This window comes from Cynoglossus semilaevis, chromosome 20 (genome assembly GCF_000523025.1).
Source record: "Cynoglossus semilaevis isolate Cse_v1.0 chromosome 20, Cse_v1.0, whole genome shotgun sequence".
NCBI classification, from domain to species: Eukaryota; Metazoa; Chordata; class Actinopteri; order Pleuronectiformes; family Cynoglossidae; genus Cynoglossus; species Cynoglossus semilaevis.
This window is the reverse complement of record NC_024326.1, coordinates 8,723,899-8,736,708: the sequence shown is the minus strand read 5'-3', so window position 1 is coordinate 8,736,708 and position 12,810 is coordinate 8,723,899. Positions and strand designations below refer to the sequence as shown.

At 39.1% G+C, this 12,810-nt stretch overlaps 1 protein-coding gene across 1 annotated transcript in view; it reads left to right on the top strand.

Annotated features, from left to right (window-relative positions):
- Nucleotides 1-4: 4 nt before the first annotated feature.
- The window catches only part of LOC103396399 (corticotropin-releasing factor receptor 2), a 64,838-nt gene continuing 52,032 nt past the window's right edge, over nucleotides 5-12,810 (top strand). The window contains exons 1-2 of the mRNA XM_025052437.1: nucleotides 5-92; nucleotides 2,281-2,380. The gene's annotated coding sequence lies outside the window, so the exon portion shown is untranslated. The remainder of the gene's footprint in view (nucleotides 93-2,280; nucleotides 2,381-12,810) is intronic.

Below are 12,810 nucleotides of genomic sequence, written 5' to 3'. Positions count from 1 at the left end.
TTCCTGCGGGAGTCGATGAGTGCTACCTGAAAACAGCATTTCCAGAAAATGGGAAGGTTTCCCCGTATTACAAGAACACTTAATATCCAAAGGTTGGTGAACATTTGTTATTTATGTAAAAATACCAAATTAATGTCTTTTTTCAGTGCTCCTCCATTATTGATTTGTCTCACCCAGATGGTACTGGATGGGGGGACATGACTCCCTCAGATTCATAGTGACTCTGACCCCCCTCCACGCCCATGTCCCTACATAAAATGAAAAAAATACACTGGTAAAACAGAGGAGTAATGGTCCATTAGTGACATGTGTATATGGCACCCATATACAGTAAAAGTATAAAATACATACATATAAATACACTATAGAAATATACGTATATGTATGTATGTATATACATTATTGTGTTAGTCTGTTGAGATAATTATGGTTATTATATAATGGTGATGCTGACAGCTGGTATATCATACATCCATCCATCCATCCAGCTAAATGTACATTCAAATGCACAATTGAATACTTGATTTGACTCCTTTTTTTAAAAAAATCCTGTACATACAAACATGTCAACTATAGTTTAGTATGTGCATTGTGTCCTGACACCCATTGGCCTCTGACCCTGTAGCTACAGCTAAAGGAAGCATAAAAATGTTGTATTACTTAAACAGAGCCTTCTTTCTTTTTCAGCTCAGAGACTTGTGCCTCGGTTTGCAATGGCCAACAGGGGAATAAACACAAGAAAATGTTGCCTGTGTTGATTCACCAGATGGTGTAGCCATTGTAGCTGATGGAGACATTTATAGCAACAGGGTGGGGAATGGCATGTGTCCGTTGGGTCGGAGTCTGTTGGGATACAAGGCCAGTGTCTCCACGTGACATGGGTCAGATTGACTTCCATCACCTTTTAAATCACCATAATGCCGCAAACAAATAATGAATAGGTCTATTGTTCACTGTGGCTCAAGAAAAAAAACAACTTTAAATAGCAGAGAGCCAGAACTTCCTTTGCATCATTCGACTTGTTTGCATCTCACTTCAAAACCAAGGCCGTAGTTGTTTCCCAATATTACTCCTCCTTGTTTGGGAGAATCTCACAACTCCTTAATTTTGAAGTTCCTGTCATTTTTCAGCACAGTGGTTGAAATAAAAAAAATGCATCATGTTCCTGCAACATGGGAAAAAAGGATCAGCAGTGTAGCTTCTGGGTCAGTCCTGAGAATCCTGAGGAGTCATTTTCTCACCTCAACATTGCCCTCTAGGGAGAGGTTTGATAAGTCAAATTTGAGGTGTATTTTCTAATACAGTTTTTGATTTTTGGGTCCAGATTTGGACCGTTGAACATGATAAAAGTATTCCGAAAATGTAAAAGGAAAGGTAGAAAGGTAAGCTAACAAACTGAAGGATTTCATAGGATGTAGTACTACTACTGGTAATAAAATCAGCTATAATAAAATACACATTAAAAACCCAAGTGTATTCAAGAGCCAAACAATGTAGGAAATACTTATTTTCCAAATGCTTTCTTAAATTTCAGATTTGTGCCAAACTGTTGGTTCTGATATGAAAAGCCAGCAGTAAAACAGAACCTTTCTCATTTTCCTTCTCTGCATGTCTCTCAGTACAAGTTAATTTCCCTGAATCTTTCCAACGGGAGCATCCTGTGCGGGCTCACAGTGACATTGATTTCACTTGACTGCAGGCTGTCTGTATAGATTCTAAGTGACTGTGCTTTCAAGCCGCTCTGAGATGTTATCAGACAGAACAGTGCTGAAAGCTGCAGACAGAGGCCCATCGGAAAACTGTAACAGGATTAGGCATGAAAGGAAACAAATCCTGCTGCTGCTCAAGTCAAACTGGACCTGTGGCCGCGTCGTTGTAGACAAAACAGCAGTTCAGAACAAAAGACTGAAAAGTCTATTATTTATTTTTGAAATGCATGTGCCCAATCTCTCACTGATAATGTCTGCAGTTCAATTTCATACAAAGAATTTTCTAATCTCTGGAATTTACTGTGCAAAGATCCAGATATTGAACTAATGTTTGTCTTTAACAAACAGCTGTAAGCTTCTGAGTTTTCTGCCACATAGCTCACTGTCCACTAGAGGGCAATGATGGACTAACAACTTAAATTTAAGATTATTTTGCAAAATTTACAAATACAGTTTTAAAAAAAAGTTTGCTTGTACCCTGTGTATTTGACCTACATGGTTTTGTTCTATGTTTACTGTTTTTTATTGTAAATTATACAATTGTACATCCACGTGTCTTCTCTTTTTACAGTGACGCAGCAGAGGCCAGATGAGGACGTGAAAGACAGTTTCTACACTCATAGACATCATGGACACGTTTGAGGTGACAGGTTGAGCCTCACAGCAAGAAGGTATGAGCTCTGTGTCTGATCTTAGCGAAGTCGATCATCTCTGTTATTCATCCATCCATCTGTCCATCCATTAGTAGCATAATGTTTGCTAGAGTCAGGACAAAAATGTTTGGCGTGAGCCACCCCTACCTTTACAGCTAGAGTGCATTGAACTATTTCTTCTCAGAGATAAGATGTTATTTTTCTGTTTCCTCTTGCCAAGGCGGGAGGGACACACTGATTAGGGCTGGATGGATTTCTGATTTTGAGCCATTTTTCTGCAAGCCTAACTTGTTGAAAAAAAATTACATTCAGCTTGGATTGGTTCCAGCTTCTGCTGTGAAACCAGAAAGAATGAGGTGTTAAATGTTGAATAGAGAAACCGGTAATAATAGCACTGCTGAGCCATCAGTCCCGAGGTAAACAATCTGAATTGTTGTGCTGTGAATTTGATGTTTTGTTAAGTGGAAATCATCTACGCAGAAGTGAGCCAGCCATTTATCTTAGATGTAATAATGTGAAGTTAAAAGGAAGAGAACGTGCTGTGTGACATGTGACCAAGCAGATTATTGTCATGACTCAGCTCTCTTCTCTAACTCTAAGTCCAGAGGCAAACTTCCATCATCAACACGTCTTATCTCTACCCTCTACCATTTCCTCTGTGTTTCTGGGGTTTATGAGCTTTAAAGTGCAACACCACACCAAGCCTGCAGTATATTACAGCCGGTCTGTGATTTATGGCACCTACGATAGGCATTCAATCGACCTCATCCATATGGAATTATACAGTAGGGTGAAAGAAATTAAATTTGGAGTGGCAGAGTGCCAAAATTAGAAACACACACTCACACCAGGCCTGCATGTATAGTCAACTACAAAAGCCACATCCTCACTGATGTGTCCCAGTGTCTGGGGGATGTGAAGGAGAAACACAAAAACAACAGATCTCTTGAGAAAACAGCAGGAGATCACTTACATTTGTGTTGAGTGTTCTGTCCGACAATGGGGACCGTACTCATCAACCGCCTATTTTCCCTGATCACAACAGAGATAGATCAGACAAACACCTCTGCTTCAGAGACTGTGCAGCAAACATGTATTGGTTCATCATGATGTGTCCCCAGTGGAAACGTTTGTTTTGGCTAAGAAAACAAAAATACCCGCTCAAAAAAAGAACCAAAAAGGAGGGATCCATCTTACATATTTTAAACGTTGTCTATTGGATGTCGGTCTATTTAAAAAGAGCTTGCAAAATGTACCATTAATATTCTCAAATTAGTTGTGGTGATTAATCGCACATAAAAAGAGCTTGCAAAATGTACCATTATTATTCTCAAATTAGTTGTGGTGATTCAAATATCCAATAATTCTACCCACTTCCGGTCAGCCTCACCGAGCCCAGGGCAGTAAGTCTGTCCACGGCTGACTGAGACAACGGTCAAACAGATTATGAGGGACCGTAGACTGATTAATATCATTCAAGACAACGGCTTCAACCAAGTTTGAAAGCAATTCTCGATGTTCTACAATTCGCTGCTAGTTTGGGATAATTCTGATTAAAGAAAAATAATCAACTGACTAAAAAATACAGCAGAGTTTAAAAAAAAATAGTAAAAAAAAATTACCAATATGGTTAAGCAGACTAATCACGTCACACAATGGGGAAGACATAAATATTACAAAACTAACACTGAGAGCGCTCCCGTAATTCTGGCAGAAAAGGTTGATTCAGATTTCATGTTGTTTCTATGAGTTTACATGATGACATGGATTCTCTCTCTCTCTCCCTCTCTCCCTCTCGCTCTCTCTCTCTTGCCCTGCTTTGTTTATAACTCTTCAACAAGCTCTTGAAAGGTACTTAAGATTGTAAGCACTGCACCAGTGGCACTAAATAGATGCATGAGAGGTCCTTTACTCACAGCATCAGGTAAAAGGCGTCACAAAATCCAAAGTTGCCTGAATGAATAGCAGATATTATGCATTTTATTTTAACTGAGGTTTCAGTGTGGTAGAAAATGGTTCGCCTATTTGTTAAAATTGATGTTGATGCTGACGTGGTGCAGCTGCTCTGGAAATTCAATTTAAAATCATTTTCTTCTTAATACTTCATATAGTATAAGAAGTTGAATACGACAATATAACCCATTTAAAAACGACTTTGTTGATAATATCTCGGTGTTTGGTGCAGACAGTGACTTGGCGTTCTGAAGATCATCATCAGTGTTTACTTCACTTCAAAGATTTAGGGCATTACTTTGTTTACGCACATGACTGGATTTTGCTGGGGTTCCATAAATAGGTCAACTATTGAGGGGCTTTGGTGCATTTTAGGTTGCAGGATATCATGGTGTGGTTTGCTAAACCCACTTCAAAGTGCTGTGAGCTTTATATTCCTTTTCTCTATTTTAGAGCTGTCAGTCACTATTTTTGTCCAATCAGACGACCTCACCTGTTATGCACACATTTATAGCATTTCCCTTTTCCGTTAAAGGAAAATTAAAACCTATCAATGGTCTTGTGCTCTTATCCATTGGATTTTACTAGTTTTAATATCTAATAGTTAGCCAAAAATAATTAGCATCGATTTATTTATTCTTTTTTTCCCCCTGGAATTCGTTTGTTTCGTTTTGTTATTTGTAAATTACTGCAGTAGAAAAGTGGTATACAGGTATTGACCATGAAAACAAAAAAAGTATTTTTGAAGCACATTTATAGTTAGGCCATAAAAGTAGTACAGAGTGAACAAAGACAAGCAATTATTCATTCCTATCCTTTAAAAAATTCATTCAAATGTCCCATCTTTCTGCAGCAGATATGCCCTGAATCTATTTATCAACTCATGTTATTTTCTTGCTAGATCTCAAGTGGAAAACAGACAAAGCAGAGCTAACGAGTTTCCTGTCTCTTGGACTCTGGGTGCTCTGTAATCTTTTTCATTATCATCATCTGCTTGATTTCTTCTACAATCACTCAAAACCCCAAGAGAGTGCCGTATGCCGTCTGAATGTACGCAGAACAAAGACACCGAAGAAGAATATGAGCCACAGGTGATTCCTTTGTGCTGTGGCCTCATTAGCACAGGAGGGTTAACGTTACATACAAAGGAACAGACCTGGAGTAAAATAAGACGGAGGAACAGACATGGCAGTTATGAGTGTATTGACTTATCTAATCCTGCCTGTGTCACATTTTTATTTTGCTTTTTTTTTACTTGACTGATTAATGTTTCATGTCGTACGTTTCTGACCAGATTAGTGCTGAATACTTACAACATACTTACAGTACAAAAAGACAGAAAGAAAACAGAAAATCAGACAGAGGGCGAGGCCATAGCAGATGAATACACTACCACATGCACTTGAATAAATGATAATAAAAAAATGACTTGAACCTGAATACTCTTCCATTAAACATCTGTTGATTATTTAACCAATGAGCTTGGTTTGCAACGTGGACAAAAATATAGGACAGGAAGTGAAGTCATGGTTTAACTGATAGTGTAACTGGGAGATGGAGGTGGAGGTGAGATCAGCAATGGTTGTGCGTAACTGACTGGGGCTGTGAAGAATGGCCCGTGTGGGAAATGAACCGACCGAACAGGGTGTGTGAAGGAGGGCCTGAAGTAGGAGGTCGTAAAATGAAGGGCCAGTGAGCAACCAGGCTGACTGGCTTCCTGATGACTATTGATTCTTGACTACAGAGAGGATGGAAACAATTACATTGTAATATAACATGGGACTGAACTAAAAAAAAAAATGGAAGCATTTACTAACACACAGTGTCTGAGGTAAGGATACAGGAATAAACTGTAGGCTGATGAGCAGGTGTGTGCAATCAACACACAACACGTGTCAGAGGGTGAAGCTGCTGTACCAAGGAGGAGCCCATGTGTTGGCACTGGCGAAGAATTTGAAAAAGTCTTGTTCTATCAGCAGTCGCACTGAGATCAGCACATCACACTGATGCAAACACACCAGCACAGGCATGAAATTAGCATTTTACCAGCAGTGTTTGCTTGAAGAAAAAAAACAACCTCTCATCTTGTGTTTTCTGAGTAGCAGCCGCGTTTGTGCGAGTGCTCTGTAAATGTCATGCCAGTGCTTCATACACAATCATACCATTAGGTAAAAAAGAATAAAAGAGTGGGATAGAATAGAAAGAAGAAGCCAGCTGTGTTCAACTTGAAAGACAGTGACAAACACTCAATGCCTTCACTTTCAATGACTTCTCTGTACAGTCTGTCAGTTCTGTAAAAATGGTTCATTTGAATGTAATCTTGAGACTTGGACTTGAGAGAAGAGAAAGAGGTACTGATTCGTCTAAATAATTTCTTCTTTCATAATGATATAAATCAAGTCATTGTAAACCAAAACAAACCAAAAAAACCCCCCAAACAAATAGTAAGACATTCCACATAGGGTCAGAGTGCAGGATGTAAATAACATTTGGTAAAAAAATACAAAATAAATTAAAAAAAAAAGTCAGAAAATTTGATCTTAGAGGAAACACTGCTGAACTAGAATGGAATAATGTGGCTACTAATGTAAACATGGCCTTGAACCCTGTTAGGAGACATAACCAATCACAGGCCAGTAGAGAGAGGGCATGCTCTGATCGTCTGTTAATACCACGCTGTGATTTCCTGTTGTGAAACAATGTAAAAATGGTAGTCTTTGATGGAAATAGTTTTAAAATGAATGGAATCAACCTGACAGCAGAGTCTTGGCTTTAGCTCAGCATTGATGTCCAAAACAAATGGATCTGTCTAAAATAATCTGATAAGAGAGGCTGGAGACAGAGAGTTCTAATTCCTCCCCCAGCCCCCGCTCTCACATCCCCAAATGTTTCAACATCCTGTGAATAAAACTCAACAGTCCACACTTTGCAGCAATCCAGCCAACGAGAGCTTCAGAACAGCAGAATGAGGAAGGCATTTGTGTAATAGGCTGCGGTACTTCAACAAATTGCATCATAGATCTGCTGCGTAGTAAACAAAGCAGCCGTAAATGACGCGTCAAGGCCGACGAAAACGTCGACAACTTTGTTGATAGATCATTTGTCAGAAATGTGGATTGCTCAGAGTTGTCATTATCACATGCACACTGATTACGCGTGGTCAGAGGTGAGCGCCACCTGGTGATCTCATTTGAAAAGGAGGATAATTAAACAGATTGTAAACGAGCATCATTCCCTCCAGGGTTGGTGGTGATGATAATGATGGTGATGATAATGATGGTGATGATGATGGTGATGATGATGATGACGATGAGTATAGGATTGTAATTACTTGATACCAGTCAGCCTCCCATTCCTGACCCACCACTGGTATATGAACAATACATTTAGATTAATAACATTGTTACAGAAGTCATGAATGTATTTACTATAAAACCCAGAAGTTCTGTTCGCTTCTGTTTTTAGGTGCTGTGATTGTCTCTTAACCCACTTCCTAGTCGATGTAATGTGACGTAATCAGTCCTAGTTAAATACCTGAAACAAAGACTGCATTTCTTCCTGCTAAATGTCCCTGCACTGTCCGATCAGGACGTGCTAAGCTAAAGCCAATGCATTTGGACTACACTTTTGAGGTTTCTTTCATCTCACATACATAATGTGGTACATATCTGGTGCTCACACTGTGTGTGTGTCCACTTTGTGGTACACAGTAGCTGCTGTGTTGCTTCTTAACTCATGAAGCTAATGCCATCCTGCTGCAGGCTGTGTGAAATCAACCTAATCATCTAACTGTAATAATACAGCGTTTTTCTAATTCAAAAGCTCATTTCCTGCGCACTGAACATAATACGATTTAAAGAGGCAGATGATATCAGCAGTTCTTTTTTTAAATTGAACACAAATGAACACATTTGTTTGGGTAAGTAAAGGCAATGTGTTTTTTTTTTTGTTTTTTTACAAAAGCAAGGAGGACAGCAGCGTGACAACTCCTACATCATTCCCCTTTTGTTCCTCAGTGTGAAGTTGTCCAGATGTATGGTGTTTAAATGGGATGCTACAAAACAGCAGCCATTCTAGCAACAATTGCACTTGAGGTTTGGAATGTCACTCATACGTCTTGGGGAAAATCAGCGACAAGAGATGAAAGGATCAAACCCTTGTCCTTGATGATGTTAATATCAGCCGCCGTACAATCACTTCTGCTACTTCTTGTTCTTCCTTGCGGTGAGATAGTTGTCGATGACTCAGACGTATGTGTGGAACATTTGTACTGCTGCAGAATACATTTACACCCAATGTTTATATATATGTATATAGTTTACTCTCTTAACCTGATCTAACGTCTAGTCTGCTCTGACCTAACCCAGTGATAACACCCAGGTCCTACTGATTTGCTTTATCAATTCTGAGCAATATCAATACACATCTTTACTTTGGTAAGTCTTTTGACCTTCATTTAAAAAACCCTCAGTTAAATATTAACCAGTTTAAAAAATATACCTGCAGCACAGGTACAACTTCAGTTCAACTTTTTAGTTCCATATGCCTAAAAAGGTATTTACATTTTATTGTTGACAAGTTGACTATTGGGTTATTGGACACTTTTGGCTGATATGTTTAACATTTCCCTCACTGCTTTAGTTTGGAGAATATTGCTTTTCCATTTATTGGCCTGTATGTCTCCGGGGAACGCTGACCCAGTGCGCTGATCATTTCCATTATCGCTACAACCCATTTAGTATCACCTTACCTTATCAAGGCTTATTACTTTGTTAATGAGAAGGGGAGTTGATAAAGGCGTGAAAGGTATGCTGGAACCCCAATGCGTTTACATTTTTTGTCATAGATTATAAACTGCATGTGTTTTCACAGGAAATAATGAGAATTGTATTAATAAAACGCCCTGTAGCTTCATGTGGTGTTTTGGCATTTATAATGAAATAGAACAGGGTTACTGAAACAAAAAACAAACTGACTCCCACAGCCAAACAGCTCATTAGTCAATGTTTTCAGACAATCAGAGAACAGTCCTGAAAATGGCATTTTTTGCGATGTATTTTGACAACGGTTGTCCAAAGATAGCAGGAGACGTTCAGATAAACGACTCAGGCTCAACATTTGCATTCTTTCTTACAGCACTTCTGCATAATTGCAGGTGAAAGTCCTGGCGTTTGTGCCTGTCTGGAACTCAGCCACAGCTCTCCTCTTATCACAAACAAATGCCACAGCGCAGACAGTTTGTTTTAAAGTCGTCTCCTAATAAGCCGGATCGGCTGGATGTCATGCTAGTCTCAGTGTAACACCTGCAAATGTGTGGAAATAGGATTGTTTGATACAGCAATGAAACAGGAGTGAAATTCCAACCCACGACATTATTGAGATGAGAGGGACAGGAACAGGAAGTGGCAGGAATGTCTTTTTTTTCTGTCCTTTTTTTTATATATTTGCTGCATGAGACGTTAGTCCTAAACTATGACGGTTTCAATGTTCCGAGAATATGAGCCTTTTTATCTTGGAAAAGAAATGATCTCAACTGACTTTTTTTCTTTTTATGGATTTTAAATGATAGTTTTTTCTCCCTAAAACAAATCAAACGGTCACGTGATCTCCTCTAGGCACTGAAGCTGATTTACACGAGTCCCCCGTGATAGTCGTACGATGATAGATCCACCAAATAAACTGCAAACTGGATTTTCTACCACGAGTGCAAATTCGCATACAAAGTATGACCCGGTAATTTTCAAAGGTGACATTCCTAAGTGCGTTATTTCGTTACAATAAGGCAGAGGGTAAATTCAATTTCTGTAGTGTGTGGAACGCGATGTAAAAATGCTACCGTCTAATTCACTCAGGGGTGAAATATCCTGTTAGATGGTGACACCTCCAGACACCCCAAAATTGTGACTCGTTTTTTCGTAGGAGTGATGGAATACTTTGATGCCTTTGTGTTATTTCCGACACACATTATGGTGGCACAAACTTCCTCCAGAGCATTGCACTGTCAGTGCGGCCGCTTTTTTGTTGTTCTGCCACTTGTCTCCAACCATGAAAGTCTCAGCGAAGCCTTGGAAAAAAGCAATAGAGACAAACGTTTATACCAAGGACGTCTTTTTGTGTGTTCTTCTAAAACAAGTCACTGTCTGCTGTTGGGACGTGTTGAAATTCGTATTCTGCAGAAAAAGAAAAAACATCTCTTTTTGCTACCATATTTCTGCTGCACATTTGACATTTTTGCAAAACAAAGTGGAATTATAAATATATATATTTATCTATAATATACAGTATTAAATACTGTGGCAACGGTGCAGAGGAGATTCTCAGGAAAGTAAACGCACTTTTATTCCACATGTGGTTCAAAAACAGAATCACCACAGCACAGAGTTAATGCAGAACTCAACTAAATTATTGAACGGTACCGTAAGGCGTCTGTAGGTAATTTTTTTTCGTTAATTTTTGGTGGAAGCATGATGATTCTGACTGTAAGGTTCTTAGTCCTTAGAGAACAACCGTACTTTCCTTTTTTTGGCATCATCAGATAACCGTTCTCTATATAACTCTGTTTTTACGCTGCTCCTCGAGTGTTATCAGGAGGCATCAGTGTTTAGGTGATAAGAAAACCTCTGGTCCATATTTCATATGTGGATTTTATGAACTACAATATGGGTTACCACTGTTAACATGTTCCTTTTAGTAATTTGATAATTAATCTAAGTCTGACTTCTTAATATCACATCAACATCTTCTACAAGGTTTTTTTCTCATTACTGAAGTTTTATTATCCTCATTACCATTACCACTGGGGGCAGCGACCTTTTTGACTGTTCAGAGTTATTGCTGGGGGTCGCAGCAAGGTCAAGTGATTTAAAAAAATAATTAAAAATTTGAAATATTATTTAATTACTTCTTTCCTGGAGAATTACCTTAGGAAGTTCCGTATTTTAAATAGATTTCAGTTGTCCAGAGTTGGTTGGGATTCCAGTGATTGAGTAAAGGCCCTGTTTTAATGTCGACCTAATGATGGAATCAGCAGCTACTTAAAAGTCCAGAGGCAGAGGCTGAAATAGGTGTGTGGAAGTAGTGAGGCTGATCTCCTGAAAGATTAACGTTTCACACTGAAACACGAGGGCTTGAATAGACTGTGGACCAAAAAGCTAACTCAAATGATAAATATCCAATTAAAGTTTTTTCCTTTTTTTTTTCTTTCCGTCTTTATCCTCTTTACAAATGCAGTCTAGATATTTCAGTCTGAAAGAAGTGGAGTTCTTGGTGCTATTGGAAACCTTTCCTTCAGAAAATCAGATCCCAGCAGCCATTTCACCTTCAGCTTAGTGCTAAGCTCCATCAGTTACTGTTTGGGTAACAGCCGTAAATCACAGCTCCTTTAAAATGTATTTGTGAGCCATGGTATAGCTGACAAAGTGACGTTAAATGACAGAGCCCTCTAAATATCTCCGGGCCTCACTCAAACAAATGAAGAAGAATTTGAAACAGGTGCTGTGATAGATTAGAGCAGTGGCTACACACTGCTAATGGACCGAGGCTCAACCAGAGGGGAGGGGGAGAGCAAGGGGGGCAGCGAGGAAGAGAGGTGAGAATATAAAGGGACACAAAATGAGTGTCGGGGAAAAAGAAATGGAATTTGTACTTGTCAAAGACAAGTAGAGGTGTTTTAAGGGGAAATATAAAAACACTAGGTTATTAAAACATGGTGTGGACGCAGTGTTTTGGATTGAAGTACTTTACCCTTGTAACTTTATTACTTAAAGTACCACAAGTTTGAACATGTAAACCCTCAGAGTCTTGTGAGGATGTGATTTACCTGGAGCGACCTCATGACCTTTGTGTTCTATCGTTCACTTCACAGACAATAGCGTCAGAAACTGTCGTTTCTCCTACAATTAAACCTGACTGTGAATATTCAGACTCGGACTTCAGCCTACAGTCTCCCCCAAGTCACTCGTTACAATGTTCTTTATTGTGAGGGTTTAGAGCCTTGCTCCTTTCTGTTCAAGTGTTTTCTATATTATATTATATTATATTGCAGTGCCTGGGACATGACAGAAAGACCAGACGTTTTTGAAAAAGGCTGAAATTCCCATCAGTTTTCTTCCTCACTCGGTCGTGTTGTTCAGATGCTCTCGGTGTGGGTTCTACAGGTGGCTGTGGAAAGACTGTGACATCATTCTTGTTGTTCAGGATTCTCACCATGACCTTTACCAACACCCACACAGTTAACTAATAAATTGGACAGTGTGAGTCATGCTGCACCGTGCAGAATTGGACAAAATTCAAATGTCCCATTAGTCACCCAACAGGTGAACATTTTTGCTATGAAAATAGGCAGAAATAAACAAGCAACAGACACCACTAGTCATTTGTAGCAGTGTCTAGGTTTATGCAGTGTTGGATACTGTTGAATGCTTATTTTTATAAAGACCTCAGTATCATACAAAAAAGAGAATCATTTCAATATCTTTAATCAAACCTGCTTCATC